Source organism: Bubalus kerabau, chromosome 13 (assembly GCF_029407905.1).
Source record: "Bubalus kerabau isolate K-KA32 ecotype Philippines breed swamp buffalo chromosome 13, PCC_UOA_SB_1v2, whole genome shotgun sequence".
Classification (NCBI taxonomy): domain Eukaryota; kingdom Metazoa; phylum Chordata; class Mammalia; order Artiodactyla; family Bovidae; genus Bubalus; species Bubalus kerabau.
This window is the reverse complement of record NC_073636.1, coordinates 17,500,283-17,519,460: the sequence shown is the minus strand read 5'-3', so window position 1 is coordinate 17,519,460 and position 19,178 is coordinate 17,500,283. Positions and strand designations below refer to the sequence as shown.

The window sequence follows — 19,178 nt, the reverse complement described above, 5'->3', positions numbered from 1 at the left end:
GAAAGCGCCCGATCGTGAGGACTCTGGGAAGCAAGAAAGCAAGGTTCGCAGAGACTACTGACGTCAGACAAGCAACACAACTTCCACATTCTGCTTTGAGTGTGAACTCCCAAAATCTTCAGAAAGCTTAGGGCCAGTTATGAAACCCCTAAGGCATCATACAGTCAAGTTAAGCAGGACAAAAAGAAAACAAGATACAAAGCATTTGTACCTTGAATGAAAGAAAAAAAAAAGCAATAAAAAAGAAAAGCTAATGAAGAAGATAAGTCATGATGCATTAGTAAAACCATCTTGAGAATCTTGTATAATCACCCCCTGATAGCTCTAACCTATCAATTCAGCTTGAAACTATGAACACCTGCTCACATTGTCACTTTTTATTATTCAAAATTTACTGAAGTCGTTTTTTCAGGGCAAGTCCATTTATTTACCCAAGTGGATATTTAAAAACCTGAGGGAGCCATCTGGTGGCTTGTGTGCCTAATTAGAATCCTTCTCCCGGGCACAAGACTGCTGCCCTGTGGGCACTGTCATTGCAGCAAATGACACAAGACAAAAAAGAGCTGACAAAAAGCATTCTTATGCTGTATGAAAGCCAAATAGTGCCGTTTAGCTACAACTAAACCAAAATCAAGGGTGGGCATCCTTAAGAGTAATTCTGATATTATTTTCTCTACGTGCTCTGAAAAAGAAACTAAATAACGGCTATGAATAACAAAAAAAATTCTGTTTTGAACTCTCTTTCAAGATTGCATTTTCTCATAGAATAAGGAGACAATTCAATAATCGAAAAACTAGAAATCAAACCAAAAACATAGATTGATGGCTTGCTGAAACAATGCTTAGGTTCAACCAGCTATACGTCTTATTCTGACTTTGTAAGAGAGCAGTAGCATAAAACGGGAAGATGCAGGTCCTGCTCAGAAAAATAAAACATTCAAGTCCTGAGCATTGTTAATAAAATAATTTAGTATTTAATACACCTAGTACACCCTTTTATTCAGGTCCAGAATGTTAATGGTTTTGGTGCAGAGTCTACTTCTTCAAATACTGGAAAATTCTTTCTCTGTAATACATTTTTTTCATGTTTTAAAAGGCATATGTATGATGCTCATTAGGAAGGAGAAAAGAGGACTTCAAAATTTCAGATAATTGCCTTGAGTAAGAAGTGGTTCTTCTGTAACAACACACTTTATAAACTTTTCTTATAAAGCTTCCATTACTTCAACTTGCCCAGTATCAAATAAGTTACTGGAAATGATTTTTTTTTCCTTTTGCATGAGGAAAACCCAGTTTCTTAACACAAAAGACGAATTACACTGATTTCACTGGCAACCATGAAGAACAAGCACTTAAGAGTTTCTCATTATTGCCTGTACAGTTTGTTGTTAAAATATAAACTGGCTATAGAAATGTACCAGAAAGCTGGCGTAAATGTGGGAAATAAAAACGAAACTTTTCAAATTTCTTCTAAAACCAATACAAAGACTACTGAAAAAAAAAAGATATATCTTCTAAACTACAATTTAAACCAAATACAACATTAAAAGACTATGAAATGTACATTGTTGCTGGACTATTTCTAAATTAATGGAATTCTTTTTTTCATCATTTAACATTTTTTAACATTATTATTGTGGTTGTCCTGGATAAATTGAACACTTTCTGTGGTTGACAACTAGAAGTATGTAAATTACATGCTAATTTAAACTACTTTAATTACATTAAGAGTATGTTCCACCTTTTATTGAATTGTTTTCTTTAAATCAGTTTTAACTCCAATTGTTACTGCCATTTGTGTTTATTTCCTATGGATATTAAAGCATATCCTGTTTTTATTTTTAATTTAATTCATCTTTGTTTTGTATTCAATATGAAACAGAGTTCAGTTTTTAAAGCTCAAATGATTCCTTCACATTCAAATCAGAAATTCATTATTTTAAACTTAATGAAACAGAGCCATTTTTGTTGTAACACTTGCTTTGGAAATGTGAACTTGTTGGAATATGACTGATACATCACAAAATTTCCTATTTGCATAAATGCAATTCTGCCTGAGAGGATATCTGGTGATGTTCGGAGACATTTCTGGCATTTAACGGGTAGACATTAAAGGTGTTGGCAATCATCCTACCATGAGCAAGACAGCTCCCCCAATCCCCCACCACAACGCAGAATTATCCAGCACCAAACACCAGTGGCGAAATGGGTGAGGGACACTGCACCTGGTGAAGAAAACGGTGAGCTGGGCAGCAGAAACAAAACGCACACACTGCACGTCCGCCAAGCTTGGACTGGGCCCCGCATCTCCCTGCGCCTCCATCACGGTCACAACTTCCCATCTGACTGCTGACCATGCTCCTGCCCCCCCTTCCAGTGACTAACAAGCTCCAACCCTTCTTACACCCACTTCCACAAGCACACTTCAAGGAGTGTTTTTAAGGTAACTACTTCTAAACCACTTAACATGCAAAAAATTATGCTGTCTCTAGTAGGTTCCCATGGACTTCTGGAGTGTTGCACACCTTACACCATTTCTCCATAAGCTCTGTGGTTTTTGTGATGATTGTGTGATTTTTGCATCACACAAGAAGTCTTGGAAAAATATACGATATTATTATAGGAGAAATGAATGCATTTTTTATTTCTGTGTTAAATATACGTATTCTTCTCTCCTCTCTGATTAAATTTCTTAATGTTAAAGCATTTTCAAAATATGTTCCATGGTCTAAACGGATTTTTAAAACGACTTCCAAAAGATGGCTTCTAAGCATACATAAGGGCACGAGAGAGGGGTGTTCCCCTGGTTCCACCACTACCTAGAACTTGAAAATAGATGCCTACCCTGGTGCCTGATACATAACAGGCACTCAGTACTTACTAAATAAGCAAAATGCCTTCTGCTGCCCCACCCCCACAAGATCTAAGTATAATCTGATAGAGGGTATGACCATCCATGACATTTCTACATTTAACCTTTAAAAATACATTATACTCATATAATATACAATGACATGGCCTTCTGCATGCAAAAGTTAGATGCTCACACAATCAATCAGAGCTTTGCATTCATGACCAAAGTCAAGTTTGAGTTGAATCACCACGCTTGTCTGTACAACAGTATTTCATTGTTGGAATATCTTTGACATTTTCCTATTATTAATTACGAAAATAGATGTTAAACGATAAGCTGCACCTGAAGCAACTAGTGATAAAAATGAAGATCTTACAACAGTAACGCAGGTGAGATGAGACAAAGATGGCGCCTATGAAACGGAGCCAAAGTGACCAATTGACTGCTTACTGCACTCTAGCTCGTCCACTGTTCGGGTTTAGTTATGAAAGGACAGAACAAAAGTCAAAGAACTATATGGGACGCTAGTAATACAGCTTCAGAAACTGTGACTAAAGGATTAGGGGTAATGAAGGCTTCTGGATATTTTTATATACCTATTTATATAAATATTAATGTATTTAAAAATGTGTCTGGAATAGAAATATTTAAGTGTACTGGTCAAGTTTTGCTAGTAAGTGCCATGTTCTGGGGAATACAGTCTGCAAGAAGATAGAGGTTTGTGTTAATATTCTAAAGAAGAAACACACCTATGAGGGTGAGCATGGGAATCAAGCAACAAGGGAAACGCAGAGAAGAGGCCAACCAGGACCAGAGTGAGCAGTGCCTTCCAGCACTGTTGGGGGACACTGACTGTGACCATGGTCTGTGGCAGGAATGTGCCTACAATGGAGGCGAAGGGTTCAGACTATCCATCACAGCTTGACGGCGGCAGCCATTAAAATAACCCCATTCCTGTCGCTTGCTCTGAGTCCAAGCAATCTCCTGATTGTAGCTTGCTTCTTCAGATAATTTTGCTTAAAGGCAAAGAATAGGATGCTTAGCAAACATGAGCTCACTGGATAATTACACATTTCATTATTAATCAATAACCCTGGCTTTCTCCTTCTGTTGATGGATTCTGTTCTGACCAAAAGATCTACTCTTGGAGTGCTGAGAAATCAGTAAGGCCTAGATGCTGGCCTTGCAGGGCACTGATGCAGCCAGGTATATGCCACCCCTTGAGGGCCACCTACACGCGCAGCTGATCTTCCCCAGGTCTTCCCCAGTCCTAACGACCATCTGCAGCTGCATAATTTTCAAGCACAGGGATGGCCCAACCCCCCTAACTTCCATTCTTTCTACTCTGATTCCCACAAATGTTGATCAAAGTCTACATTCTCTCCCTGGTTGTTGTTGTTTTTTTAAAACCAAGATGCATGTGTATCTGCTGTGCCAACACAGACTGTCCAGGCCTTAAATGTCACTGCTGTGAAAAGCCAGTTAGCAATAAGCACACCTGGAATTCTCAAGAACAAAGTTAACCTAATGCCAGAGGTTTGACCAACCTCTGGATAACAGGCACTTAGTTTATGGAAACTCCAAAGCCTAAACAAGACCCATAACAAACCTATAGTGTCTTCCACAAGTCTTCAACAGTTTGATTTCTTAAAGGAGGCACCCACTTAACAGAAGCCCTAAGGAGATCTGAAATAGGCTCCTCCGGGAGTTTCAAAACAATCTTTTCCGTACAGAAATGTGTTTTATCACGTGATTATGCTCTGCTCTTTTCACAGACAGTGATCTTTGAAACTCTTCAAAGTGTCAGTTTGACAGTGTAGCCGCTGTTGATAAGCTCCTTCCTCTCTGCCCAGGCACACGCACACACGCACTGGGTCTCCCTCCACTTTTTTTTTTAATGTGGACCATTAAAAAATTTTTCATTTATCTTCGCCTGTGCTGTGTCTTCACTGCTACACAGGCTTTTCTCTAGCTGCAATGCATGGGTTTCTCACTGAGGTGGCCTCTCTTGTTGCAGAGTATAGGCTCTAGGCTGCATGGGCTTCAGCAGTTGTGGCTCCTGAGCTCTAGAGCACAGGCTCAGCAGTCGTGGTGCACAGGCTGAGCTGCTCTGAGGCATGTGGGATCTTCCTGGATCAAAGATCGAACCGTGTCTCCTGCACTGGCAGGGGGATTCTTTCCCACTGAGCCAACAGGAAGTCCCCAGGGCCATTTCTTGAAGCTGGCTTTGAACTACCTTGATGCGCACGCCTACCCTAGCCTCTGTCTTCCATTTGACTGTAAATACTCTAGAAACAAGGGCTGCACCTGAACACCCCTGAAGGTGTCACAACGACCGCGGCCCTGAGATGTTTCAACAAACGTCCCTTCCTATTGGCTCTGAGGATCTTCAGGTGAAGAAGAGTGGGATGTTCCTCAGAATGCAAGTAAACTCTGGCTCTTGAACTTCTTGGTGAAATTCTTAAAAATATCTTCTTACATCTTCTGTGTCCTTTGTTCATGGCAAAAGAACAGATGCCCCAGAAATAGGTACTGACAATATGCGTAAGTCAGCAAATAAACCCTACTTTGCCCCTAGAATGTAAAAGTAAATGAAGTTAAAAGAACAGCAGCTGAGTGTGGCTGAGTATATGAGAAACATGATCAGATGGCATGGTACACAGAATATTTCAAATCAGGTTTGTCCAAGAAAAATGTAACATGTTAATGGGAAACATGTTTATTTTCCCAATTTAATTGAGAAATAATTGGCATACATCACTGTGTAAGTTTAAGGTGTACAGCATGATGGTTTGATTTATATATATTGTGAAATGATTACCACAATAGGGTCAGCTAACATCCATTTTCTCATAGCTATATAAAAAACAGGGAAAGAAAAGAAATCCAAAAATTCTTGGAAATGTATAGCTTATCAAGACTGAATCAGGAAGAAAATAGAGAATCTGAATAGACCAGTAACTAGTGAGGAGACCACATCAGTAATCAAAAAATCTCTCAAAGTGGTTCTGTGTACCACACAGATGGTTCTCTAGTGAATTTTACCAAAACATTTCAAGAAGAATTAACATCAATTCTTCTCAAACTATCCCAAAAAATGAAAGACAAGGGAACACTCCCAAGTTCATTTTACAAGACCAGTTTTGTCCTGATACCAAACCCAGAAATGGACACTACTAGGAAAGAAAACTGTAGGCCAATATCCCTACTGAATACAGAGGCAAAAATCATCCATAAAACACCAGCAAACCAAATTCAGCAGCACATTAAAGCGGCCATTCACCATATTCAAGAGGGATTTGTTCCTGGGACACAAGGACGGTTCAGTGTTTGCAAAGCAATCAAATCAGGAAAGCTAATATTTTAGAAGGAAGCCAAGAATATTCAAATGGAGAAAAAACAGCCTCTTCAATAAATGGTGCTGGGATAATTGGATATCCATATGTAAAAGAAACTGAGCCCATATCTTATGCCACTCACAAAAATTAACTTGAAATGGACTGAGGCCTGGTACTGGGTTTGCTCTGGGAGCCAGTTTGCCTGCCCCTCTCTCAGCCTGAATGTTGCTGAGCCTCACAGCTGCCAGGAGTCGTCACCAGCTTGTTTTAATCAGACGGGGCTGAAGGCACCCTCCACACCTTGCCTGGGAGTGGGCAGACCTGGCTCCAGGGCCAGCAAAACTCCTCATCGGAGGATCCCGGTCAGGCCAACCTTTACCTCGCCCTGTTTCCTAGTCTGAGTGATGCGTGACTTGGTTCTGCAGGTGAGCAAAGCTGCTGGTTGGGACTCTGTAGGCAGGAGCTCCGTGTGCCAAGATTCAAGTGCTAGGTGTTGCAAATCCTTCCCCTCCTCTCTGTCACAGTCAGATTCCCAGGGGTTTAGCCCACAGATTTCCCTGTGATCCCCACTGCGTGAGATCAGAATCGGGGCTCCCACAAAGCCATCCACAACCCTGGGGGAGGTCGGGTGTCTCCCGAGGTTTTCTTTTCCTACTGGAGAAACCAGGGGCTCAGGGCAGACCTCTCTATGCAGTGTTGCAACGGCCCGGGGCAGCACATAGCTGCTCCTCTTATCCTTCTAGGGCAGCCTGTCTTGCCTTGGTGATGCAGGGGGTGCTTCAGTCTCACCCCCGGTTCTACCATTCTCCCAGTGGTACCCTGTTCTTGAATAGGTGTTAGTTGTTCTCCTCATGAACACAGCGAAGCTAGGAATGACCAAAGTGGCCATCTTGGTAATATCACTCTCTCAGGAAGTATACATACAAACAGAAGAATTCCGGTAGAACTCTGTTCTGGACCAACTCATTTTTCATGATATATGGAAAAACTAATGTTGGATCATCTTCATTGTCAAGGTTCTCTTAATTCTAGCCTAGCACTGTTGGAACAGGTGGGTGGGTACAAGTGGACTAGATATTTAGAACAGCTGGAAAGGACAGACATCAAATGGTGTGACGATTGTGGTTAAGTCAGAATGTCCTTCCCTGTCTCATATGGACAGAATTTGCAGGAACATTCACTTTGTCTCATCAAAGCAAAGAATGTTTGCATGCACTGTTTTTTATTAAAAGATCAGCCAGAAGTAGCATTAAGCAGCAGGCGCTCTGGCGAACAATTTTAGGGTCCCCACACTCCACAAGAGGAAAAAAAGGGCTCCCCTGGTGGTCCAATGCTTGGGAATTCCCTTCCCAATGTCAGCGACATGGGTTCGATCCTTGCTCCAGGAAGATCCCACATGCCACGTGGCCACTAAGCCTGTGCGCAACAACTACCGAGCCCACTTGTGGCAACTACTGAAGTCCACGTACCTAAGAGCCCCAGCTCTGCAGCAAGAGAAGCCCTCTCTGCAATGAGAAGCCCTCGTTGGAACTAGAACTAGAGAGTAGCCCCCACTCTCCGTAACTAGAGAAATCCTGTGCGTGCTTCAGTCAAGATGCACCCAGCACAGCCAAAAATAAATAAACATTAACATAAGTGAAAAAATAAACTTTGGGAGCTCTGAGAATTGCAAAAGGCAGGCACGAAGGGAATTCATCAGAACTCTTGCAAGGATGCATTCTCATGTGTGTTTATCCACAAGCAATCCTGCCGAGTTTTCTGCTATTTATCTTGTGGAACTACCTCTTCTCTTACTTTTCCTGTCTTTCCTGCAAAGCAAGGTTCGGATGGTTCTCACTGGGTGTTTTCCTCCCTCAGCCCTGCAGATGGCGCTTCTGCTCCAGGGCACTCGGGCTGCCCTGGAAATAGATTGTTTCCTCAGAAGCTAGTATTTGCTACATCACCTTATGTAACTAAAACAGGCAGTTTTCTATTTCGCTTTTAGCCAGAAACCAACTGTTCCTGGAATCACAGGGCCCTTAGATTTTATTAAGCTGAAATGAATACAAAGAGGGAGAGAATAAAAAAGAGAAGAGGCTTTCATGATTGAGAATTCTAGGCAACAGGTTTAAGTGGGAGATGGATTTTTAAATTCAGGATGAATCAGACAAACAGTATATACAAAAGCACGGTCTACCAACCACAAACCCATCTTGGTCTCAACAAGTTGATGGAAATTCCAACTCCGAAGGATCAAATATCAATCAAACTCAACAGGGATCTGTGCAACTTTTGTGTGCTGGCTGTGTGGATGGATGCCTTGGTGTACCCTTGGGGGAACACGTCCCTGCAAGCCCCCTGTTCTTCTTGGGGTTCTCCATTGTACGAGGGCTGTGTTGCGTGACTGTTGCTTGCGTTAATGGAATACAGCATCAGTCTTCACAAAATCTCCCTCTGCCTGGATTCTGACTACAAAAGTATTGCGCTTTCACTGGCTGAAGTTGGATGGTGTTCCAGGCAGCCTAGGTGGGTCAGTCCAAGCATGCTGGCCACACTTTGAGGACCTGAGTCCTAAAAAGAGCCGGTGTCCCCGGTCTTCTCAGTCATCATCCAAAATGCTAACAACTTTCATGTAAAAACCAAGAGCTGTCATACTGCATCAGAAGCACTGCTTTGCTTCTCTGTCTCCACTAGCCTGCAGGCTCTTTATTTTTCATCTGGTGTCTTCCACAGCTACTGTAAGTCCTAGTCCATCACAGGTGCTCCATAAACATGTACGGAATGAATGGCTTAGTACCGCTCAACTACAGAAAACTGTCAATAGACTGTCCAAAACCTTCTTGAAGGTGGCACAACACTGTTATGTATAAATCAATGCCATCCCATCTGGACCCACCTATTGTACCTGTTTACGGAGAAATAACCTAGGTTTTAAGTGGGGAAACTAAAGAAGTTGTTGAGTGTCTTTGGTCAGTTGGTTACAAATGACAATAGGCGATATTTCTTTGAAAAATTATGTGATAGATGCAGTGTTAAAATCTCACTTAATGCTCACAACAATCTATGAGATAAATATTTATTACATTTTAAAGACAGGAAATTGAGGCACAGAGAAGTTAAGTGATTTGTTCAGTCACACAGTAGGCAGCAGACTCAGGTACAAACACATGTTCAGTTGTTCAGTTCAGTTAAGTTGCTCAGTCGTGTCCGACTCTTTGCGACCCCATGAATTGAAGCACGCCAGGCCTCCCTCTCCATCACCAACTCCTGGAGTTCACTCAGACTCACGTCCATTGAGTCAGTGATGCCATCCAGCCATCTCATCCTCTGTCATCCCCTTCTTCTCCTGCCCCCAATCCCTCCCAGCATCAGAGTCTTTTCCAATGAGTCAACTCTTTGCATGAGGTGGCCAAAGTACTGGAGTTTCACCTTCAGCATCATTCCTTCCAAAGAAATCCCAGGGCTGATCTCCTTCAGAATGGACTGGTTGGATCTCCTTGCAGTCCAAGGGACTCTCAAGAGTCTTCTCCAACACCACAGTTCAAAAGCATCAATTCTTCAGCGCTCAGCCTTCTTCACAGTCCAACTCTCACATCCATACATGACCACAGGAAAAACCATAGCCTTGACTAGATGGACCTTTGTTGGCAAAGTAATGTCTCTGCTTTTGAATATGCTATCTAGGTTGGTCATAACTTTCCTTCCAAGGGTAAGCGTCTTTTAATTTCATGGCTGCAGTCACCATCTGCAGTGATTTTGGAGCCCCCAAAAATAAAGTCTGACACTGTTTTCACTGGTCTGACTCAAGAGCTGATTCTTTGAATCATCACACGGTCCTGCCTCCATTTACTGTGGGGTCGTCTCTGATTCTCTTAATGGAAAGCCTGAAGCAGCACCCACACTAATACCAGTAACTTCTTTCTTGAAGGTGGGGAATGGGGAGAGCTAGGCCTTATTCAGCCTTCTGAGTAGCTGATGATCCGTGTTGTTCCTATATGCATATGCATGCGTGCTCAGGTGTATCCGACTCTTTGTGACACAATGGACTGCAGCCTGCCAGGCTCCTCTGTCCATGGGATTTCCCAGGCAAGAATACTAGAGTGGGTTGCCATGCCCTCCTCCAGGGGATCTTCCTGACCCAGGGATTGAACTCGAGTCTTCTCTGTCTCAACGCATTGGCAGATGGATTCTTTACCTGGGAAGCCCTGTGTTGTTCCTACACATACGTCATCATCCACTAAGGGGAGTTTCCAGCCCTCTACTTCAGAGTTTCTGTAGTTCTCGGCATTTTCAAGTGCTTCTTGCAGACCCCATATTCTAATTCAGATGAAAGAGATTATCTACTGAAATTATTATGACAAGCTCTCTGGGACAAAGCCCCAAATTGTACAATGGCTCCAAGGTAGCAGACATTGATTTCTTGTGCACACAAGCTCATGAGCTCATGATCACTGCTCTCTTCTCGGGAGTGACCCCTGGATCCAAGATCCTTCCTTCCAGTCAACCCATCTTCTCCAAGAGGAAGGGTGTGCATCTCCACCCAGCCAGTGACAGGAGAAACAGCACAAATAATTTTGCATGGGAGGTTCTGATGGGCCAGGCCAGGAAGGGCACTTATCACTTCCATTCACATTCCATAGATGGGGCTGAATCTAATTGCAGGATGAACTGAAGAATTCAATTTAGCATTGTGCCCAGGAGGAAAAGGCAACGGGTTTGATGAATAGCTAGCCAGCTTCTCCCACAGGCTAATCTTAGAATTAACAGAAGGTACAATCAATAAAAGAACTTCAAACCTCTTCATTTATACATTTATACATTTCAGTATATCATGTATACATTTTTTTTTCTTTCTTTTAAAAGAGAGAACCATGATGTTAGAACTTTCAGGCTCTTCATTTTGTGTAAATAGATCACCATCCCTCTGCAAACAGGACAGGGGCAATCTGTGAGGTGCGTACACAAAATAAAGCAAAGCAAGGACTTCGACCTCCCCAATTTCTAAGACGTTTTCATCCACACAGGGATACCACTGCTGATCTCCTTCCATTACTTACAGGTTATGGCTGTGCTGGCGGGAGGATACTGTACCCAGCAAGTACTGACTTCTGCATTATCATTATAAGGGACACAAGCCAGCATTTCAGACCATCCTCTGATGAAAACATAAGCACAAGTGACAGATGGCACAGAGGCAAATGTGCTGGTGCCTGCAGAAATCACACAGAGAGGACCGTGTTCTGTGGAAGCAGGGGCTCAGAACTCACGCACCGCGCTCCTCCCAATTCCTTCTCTCAACCCCAGTCTCCTGGCATCTTAGGGCTCTGGGCGAGAAATTTGAAAACTACTATTCAGGAGCCATGTCAGCAGCTATAAAGAGCTATGGACAGACTGATTTAAAAAAAAAAAAATCTATGCTGTTATCCCAAGAATAAGCATTTCCACATCTACCTCCAGAGCTGTGGTTTAATAGCAACAATCTGGCATTGAGGAGCCCCCTTATTTTAAGATAAATACTTGTCAAATGAAAAATGATGGATGGCTCTATCTGTTTCTGTAAGCACATCTGTGCAATACTGGAGTCTTCTCAGAGCTTAGGCTCAGAGCTCACAAGCCTGGGAACCAGCCATAGATGCCAACTTCTGTGCCACTTTCACTGCAAAAAAAAGGTATCTCACCATCTTTGCCAGAAATCCTGAGATTGCACCTGCCCCCATGCCTTTCTAACTGACCAAATAAACTGAGTAGGATCCCAAATAAGTCCATGTGTAAAACTGGATATCCAATGACTGGTAATACAAAGCAGCAAAGAAATTTGACTAAGACATTCAATTATTTGTAAGCCTTTGTGATGAGTTAGCTACCTTAAAGGATTTATCTTTTAGAGGATTTGTTGTTCAGTTGCTAAGTCGTATGTGACTTTTTGCAACCCCATGCACTACAGCATGCCAGACTTCCCTGTCCTTCACTGTCTCTTGGGATTTGCTCAAACTCATGTCCATCGAGTCAGTGATGTCATCCAACCATCTCATCTTCTGTTGCCCCCTTTTCCTCTTGCCCTCAATCATTCCCCAGATCAGGGTCTTTTCCAACGAGTCGGCTCTTCACATCAGGTGGCCAAAGTATTGGAGCTTCAGCTTCAGCATCAGTCCTTCCAGTGAATATTCAGGACTGATTTCCTTTACGATTGATTGACTTGTTCTCCTTGCAGTCCAAGGGACTCTCAAGAGTCTTCTCCAGCACTATGGTTTGAAAGCATCAATTCTTCAGCACTTAATCTGTCTGCAATGCAGGAGAAACCTGGGTTGGGAAGATCCTCTGGAGAAGAGAAAGGCTACCCACTCCAGTATTCTGGTCTGGAGAATTTCATGGACTATATAGTCTATGGGGTTGCAAAGAGTCAGACATAACTAAGTGATTTTCATTTCACTTTAACCTTCTTTATGGTCCAACTCTCACATCTGTACATGTGTACTGAAAAACCATAGCTTTGCTATATGGACCTTTGTCCGCAAAGTGATGTCTCTGCTTTTTAATACACTGTATAGGTTTGTCATAGCTTTTTTCCAAGCAGCAAATGTCTTCTAATCTCATGGCTACAGTCACTGTCCGAAGTGATTTTGGAGCCCAAGAAAATAAAATCTGTCACTATTTCCATTTTTTCCCTATCTATTTGTCATGAAGTGATGGGACTGGATGCCATGATCCTAGTTTTTTAAAGCTAATGTTGAGTTTTAAGCCAGGTTTTTCACTTTCCTCTTTCACCCTCATCAAGAGGTTCTTTAGTGCCTCTTCACTTTCTGCCATTAGAGTGGTATCACCTGTATATCTGAGGATACACATGTTCTAATTCAAGAAGACAGAATGTCATTGCACTAATTTATTTCTATTTTCCTCTCTTTCAGATGATAAAAAGGACAGTGAGGCAATCATGCTCTTAAAAAAAAAAACTCTTCATGGAGGTGCCCAAGTGGTCTCTATGTAAGTATGACAAGCTTAAAAACAAAAACAAATTCCCAAAAGTGTAAATATGACACAACACTGTAAGTCAACTAAATTTCAATACTTAAAAAAAAATGTAAATATGGTCAACTGTGCTTATAACAAGAAATTCTGGGCATCTCGTCTACCTTCTTATATTTCTTTCCTACTGGCCTCCTGTCAAAAGTAACTTTTCCTTCAAAATGTACCAACTGCTGAATATGCCTAAAGTCTGCCAGAGACTAAAAATTAAATTAAACAAAGTGGCAAAACTCAAAAGAGAAATATTTTCAAGCTGATTGAATCATAAATTCTTCTAAAGGCCCTCCTAACATGCTGGGTAAACAGATATGTTCACGGATGCTGCTACAGGGAGGAAACAGGATAGCTCAATCCTGCAGCCGCTGAAGACAACGCTTGCCGTTTCTGAGTTAGCAGACTCTCAACTTTGGGCTCCAAGCCTCCATTCTAGATACTTTTATCCCCATGAGATTTAAGAACACGGTCAACTCTTCACAGGTCTCATATTTTCACTCTCCTTCCACCGACTCTTAATTGCATTGCAAAGCCCTCTTTTCGGTTTGTCTCTGTGTCCACCAATGGCCCAAGGGTGGGGAGAGCTGGTCCATTCTGAGTCCGCACCTCCCTCTACTAAGAAAAAACTAACCAAAAAAGAAGAAAAGAAACAAAAACCCTCCAACAATGGCCTTAGCACTCTCCTCACATTTTCTCAGCCAAAAACTTTTTTAGCCACAATGTATTCCATCTCTACAAACCCTCCATGTCTTTTTTTGAAAAAACTTTCCATTTATATCACTGTGGAGGCTTTCCCTAGGCCTCCACTATCAGGTTCTTACCCGCCCCTAGACAGAGTGACTCATCCAGGAGCAAAGTCTGATGTGGGAGGCTGGGTTGGGAGGCAACCTCATCTGAGACAGCCACCCACCACCCCCCAGCACAGCTCAAGCCCCAGAGAGTCGAGGCCCCTCTCTTGGCCTTTCTGCCATCTGGGATGCTGCAGAGAAGCGCTAGCTCCTGCCCACTTCCCCTAGCCCAGCTTCACACCTAAGGTCAGCCATGCTTCCAGAAGCCACCCCAGCAGGTCTCAAGAACCCTCTGGGCCTCAGGCCTCTCAGTTCTGGCTTTCAAATCTCTTAAGGACATGCAGACCTGGATTTGGATCCCAGTTCAGTTCAAATCCTTGTGGCTCAGCTGGTAAAGAATCTGCCTGCAAGGCAGGAGAGCTGGGTTCGATCCCTGGGATGGGAAGATCCCCTGGAGAAGGGAAAGGCTACCCACTCCAGTATTATGGCCTAGAGAATTCCATGGACTGTATAGTCCATAGGGTCTCAAAGAGTCAGACATGACTGAGTGACTTTCACTTTCACTTCAGTTCAAATCTGTAGAATACCCATGAGTTAAGCATCACCCCACAGGACCCTCTAGTTAAACGCCTACATCAAGTAAATTTCAGGCTTCCCTGATAGCTCAGCTGGTAAAGAATCCACCTGTAATGCAGGAGACCCCGATTCAAGTCCCAGGTTGGGAAGTGCCCCTGGAGAAGGGTTAGGCTACCCACTCCAGTATTCTTGGACTTCCCTGGTGGCCCAGATGGTAAAGAACCCACCTGCGATGCAGGAGAATAAAGAATCCACCTTATATGATCATGCCCGCAATCAGTGAATTTCACCTGGGTCCCCAAAGCCCCCCAGTCTGTGCTGCCTCCATGCCTGCCTGACCTTACTTGTTTTCTTATTCTGCCTCATACACTGGAGACCATCCACCTTTGCTCGCTTGAGGGCCCAGGGGTTCAGTTCTACACTGAGAGCTCCATGTACTTCTGTTATTTCTTTTCATTCTCACAGCACTCGAGCAGGGCCAGGCACCTGCTCACGCATTCTACAGAGTGACAACCTCCATCCAGAAACCCTGTAACTTGCTCAAGGGGCCTGAGCTAGTAAAAAGTACAGATCTTTTTTTTTTTTTTAAACTCCTAAAGTTCCATATTATTTTCATACTATCTAGTGTTTCTGATGATCGCTTCGGATTTGCAAATAAGTTTCAAAATTAATTACCCCCAGGCTTTCTATTCATGCTCATAAATGGCAAGGAAGGTAAAGTCACTGAATAGCCAGGGAAGCCGCCCACAGGCTTCAGTTTGGTAGACACCGGGTGGTCGGGGTGAAGCTATGGACAGGCCTGAGCAGTTCTGGTCTTTGAAGATTTTTTTTGAGTGTAATATTTTGAACTGATTTCAGGACACAAGTTGTCACCATCTGCCTGTAGGTGTTTAGTTTGCTTGATGACTTAAAAGGCATGGGGGCAGAGAGGAATTCAATCTAAGAATTTCATAGGCTCTGGGAGCCATGACCCAACAACTTCTCCCCAGGGAGTTCAACAGCCTTCCCCACAATCAGCATCTCAGCTGGACGTCAAGACCCAACTCACTTTAATTTTACAACACTGGGTTTTGAAGGAATGTGCATCTGTGTGTAGTATCTGTTTCACATATTTCCAAAAATCAAATATTTGTGCCTAGGCGGTTTAATACTGCATGAGAAACTCTCAGGAATGGGGAGAGATGGGGGAAATTGACTTTGAACTCTGTGGAGTGTTGATGCCAGCTCAGCTTCTTACCAGCTGACCTGAGGATTTCAAGACCCCAAGATATAAGCATGATCATTTAAAATAAACTCCAGTACATCAAACAAGACATCCATGTTCAATACCCAATAAAATCCCAGATTAGTCAAATCAGAATTATACCTACAATATTACAAAAATAAGAAGCAGTGAACAGTCCCTCCACCTGTAAGGCTATTCTGATTACACTGTCTTGGGAATTAATATCTGTAAAATGGGGGAAGAAATCGGTGCCACTGAAGAAGAGAGAGACGCACAAATTCTTTGAAATGAGAGGAAAAGGAAAAGATCCCCAACTCTCTTGCTGAGGTCATCTAAGGACTTTAGAGAAACATGGAGCAAAAGTGTATTACAGCTGCTGCTGCTGCTGCTAAGTCGCTTCAGTCGTGTCTGACTCTGTGCGACCCCATAGACGGCAGCCCACCAGGCTCCCCCGTCCCTGGAATTCTCCAGGCAAGAACACTGGAGTGGGTTGCCATTTCCTCCTCCAATGCATGAAAGTGGAAAGTGAAAGTGAAGTCGCTCAGTCATGTCTGACTCTTAGCGACCCCATGGACTGCAGCCTACCAGGCTCCTCCGTCCATGGGATTTTCCAGGCAAGAGTACTGGAGTGGGGTGCCACTGCTTTCTCCGTGTATTACAGCAGGGGTCCCCAACTTTGGGGATCTAATGCTTGATGATCTGAGGTGGAGTTGATGTTGTTTATTTCTATGTAATCATAGAAATAAAGTGTACAATAAGTGTAATGAGCTTGAATCATCCAGAAACCATCCCTCCTCCCCAAGTCTGTGGAAAATTGTCTTCTAAGAAATTGGCCTCTGGTGCCAAAAAGATTGGGGACCACTGTATTACAGACTTTCCCACAAAACCAATGGCATTTATGCTACCTTAGCCATGCTTTATTATTCTAAGTTGACATCTAACTGGGTTCAGGAACCAGGCAGAACAGAAGTAAATATACACAGTATCTCGGTCATCCTTCCTATGCTTTTCTGACGTGCAGACTGAGTTAAGTTGCTTTGTTCTGTACCTCACCTTCCTACCACCGCCACCTCCCAAAGTCCATATTAACAACAGTAACAGAGCATGTAAACACACACCCCTGGGACTTGGGAAGAACCTCCCAGCTCACAGAGGGCAGCACTGCCAGCCTGCATCACAGGTGGCAGCATTGAGACCGCACAGATGCGTAACTCTCGGGGCAGGGGGTGGTTATTAAGACCGCAGGTAAACGGACTTGATTTGTGCTGCACTGAAATCCTTCTGTTGTATAAGCCTGCTGTGAATGTGAGGGAACAAGCCCAACCAGCTGCACTGTGTGCCCAGCTGCCGCAATCACCGTGTCGTTGTTTTCTGTTGTTCAGCTGCCAAGTCGTATCTGACTTGGCACGTGACTTGGCACGACTTCGTGACCCCATGAACTGCAGCATGCCAGGCTTCCCTGTCCTTCACTGTCTCTTGAAGTAACCATGCAATATGAAATATATATACTGTATCTTCTTAAAACAATCATGTGTGTGTATATACATATACATATATACACAACATAATATTACTCAGCCATAAACAAGAGTGAAATATTGCCAAGTCAGGCAGAGAAAGACAAATATTATGTAAAATCACTTATATGTGGAATCTAAAAAATAATACAAATGATTCTACATACAAAACAGAAACAGACTTACAGACATAGCAAACAAACTTATGGTTACCAAAGAGGGAAGGGGAGGGATAAATCAGGAGGATGGAATGAACAGATCCAAACTACTATACATAAAATATATAAGTAATGAGGACTTACTCTATAGCACAGGGAACTATATTCAATACACTGTAATAACCTATAATGTCAAGTAATCTGCAAAGATATATATATATATATATATACACACACATATAACTTAATCAACTTGCTGTACACCTGAAATGAACACAAACTGTATATCAATTATATTTCAATTTTTTAAAAAAGATGCCAAATTGGATTTGTAAGGAAAAAAACTCATCACCAGTACTACACAAATCCAATTCTACCCTAGCCAGAACAACTAAACCAACAAAAAATTACCCCAAATCTCTCCTAATATAATTAAAACAATACACATTATTATAATCCTGCTTTCTTATACACTTATACACAGTGAAATCTTAATTAACCAGACCTCCCCTAACTGGCACTCTGAATAACTAGAATTTTTGTTCTGAATTCAGTCTTTAAGAGAAAGAAGCAATGGATACTCAAAGCATATCAAGTGCTGACTACAGAAAACATATACTGCGTTCTGGAGTCAGAGTGTCCCCCCACCCACCTCTCTAAAAACTCCCATCTTTCTCCAGATGGAGAAGTTTTCTTTGCCTGTTAAATTTTAATTCCAAAATTTTGTGATGGGTATCAGAGAAGGCAATGGCACCCCACTCCAGTACTCTTGCCTGGAAAATCCCATGGACGGAGGAGCCTGGTAGGCTGCAGTCCATGGGGTCGCTAAGAGTCGGACACGACTGAGCAACTTCACTTTCACTTTTCACTTTCATGCACTGGAGAAGGAAATGGCAATCCAATCCAGTGTTCTTGCCTAGAGAATCCCAGGGACGGGGGAGCCTGATGGGCTGCTGTCTATGGGGTCGCACAGTGTCGGACACGACTGAAGTGACTTAGCAGCAGCAGCAGCATCTTCCCAAACCATGCATTCAGTCCTTCCTTCTTTAACATCCCAGATAAGTTTATACACACGTCCCTCTAGTCTATCACTTGTCATCCTGAATGACTGCGTGTATCTACACATCCGTTTCTGTCTCTGGACCAAGGGACAGGCCATTATCTTAGGGTTCCCACAGCATAGCACATAGTAGGTGCTCAAAAAAAAAAAAAAAAAGCTTGCATTCGAGAATAAATAAGGAGAAACTGCTATAGAGCACAAGGAGCTCAGCTTGCTCCGTGCTCTGTGAGGGCCTAGAGGGGTGGGATGAGGGGTGGGGGGCGGAAGGCTCAAAAGGAAGGGGATTTATGTATACTTACACAGATTCATGTTGTACAACAGAAACTAACACAACATTGTAAGGCAATCATAATTAAAAATCACAATTAAAAATAAATAAGGAAATGCATGAAAAAACAGCTCTTTCTCACCTTCTATCTCCACATCCATAGAGATGGAAAAGATCCTGATGCTGGGAAAGATTGAAGACAAAAGGAGAAGAGGGCAGCAGAGAATGAGATGGTTGGAGAGCATCACCACTGACTCAATGGACATGAATCTGAGCAAACTCCAGCAGATAGTGGAGGACAGAGGAGCAGGGTGTGCTGCAGTCCATGGGGTCGCAAAGAGTCAGACACAACTTAGCGAGTGAACAATAAATATCCATATCCGCATTGCTGCACTGTG

General features: G+C 42.8%; 1 protein-coding gene and 1 long non-coding RNA gene across 3 annotated transcripts in view; one reads left to right on the top strand and one right to left on the bottom strand.

Moving 5' to 3' along the window:
- Nucleotides 1-19,178, bottom strand: part of CAMK1D (calcium/calmodulin dependent protein kinase ID) — a 391,644-nt gene that overhangs the window by 101,890 nt on the left and 270,576 nt on the right. The window lies entirely within an intron of this gene.
- LOC129625370 (uncharacterized) lies at nt 6,485-19,144 on the top strand. The gene is made up of 3 exons (XR_008701379.1): nt 6,485-6,617; nt 13,077-13,152; nt 18,944-19,144. It is a non-coding gene; the product is annotated as an uncharacterized LOC129625370 (long non-coding RNA).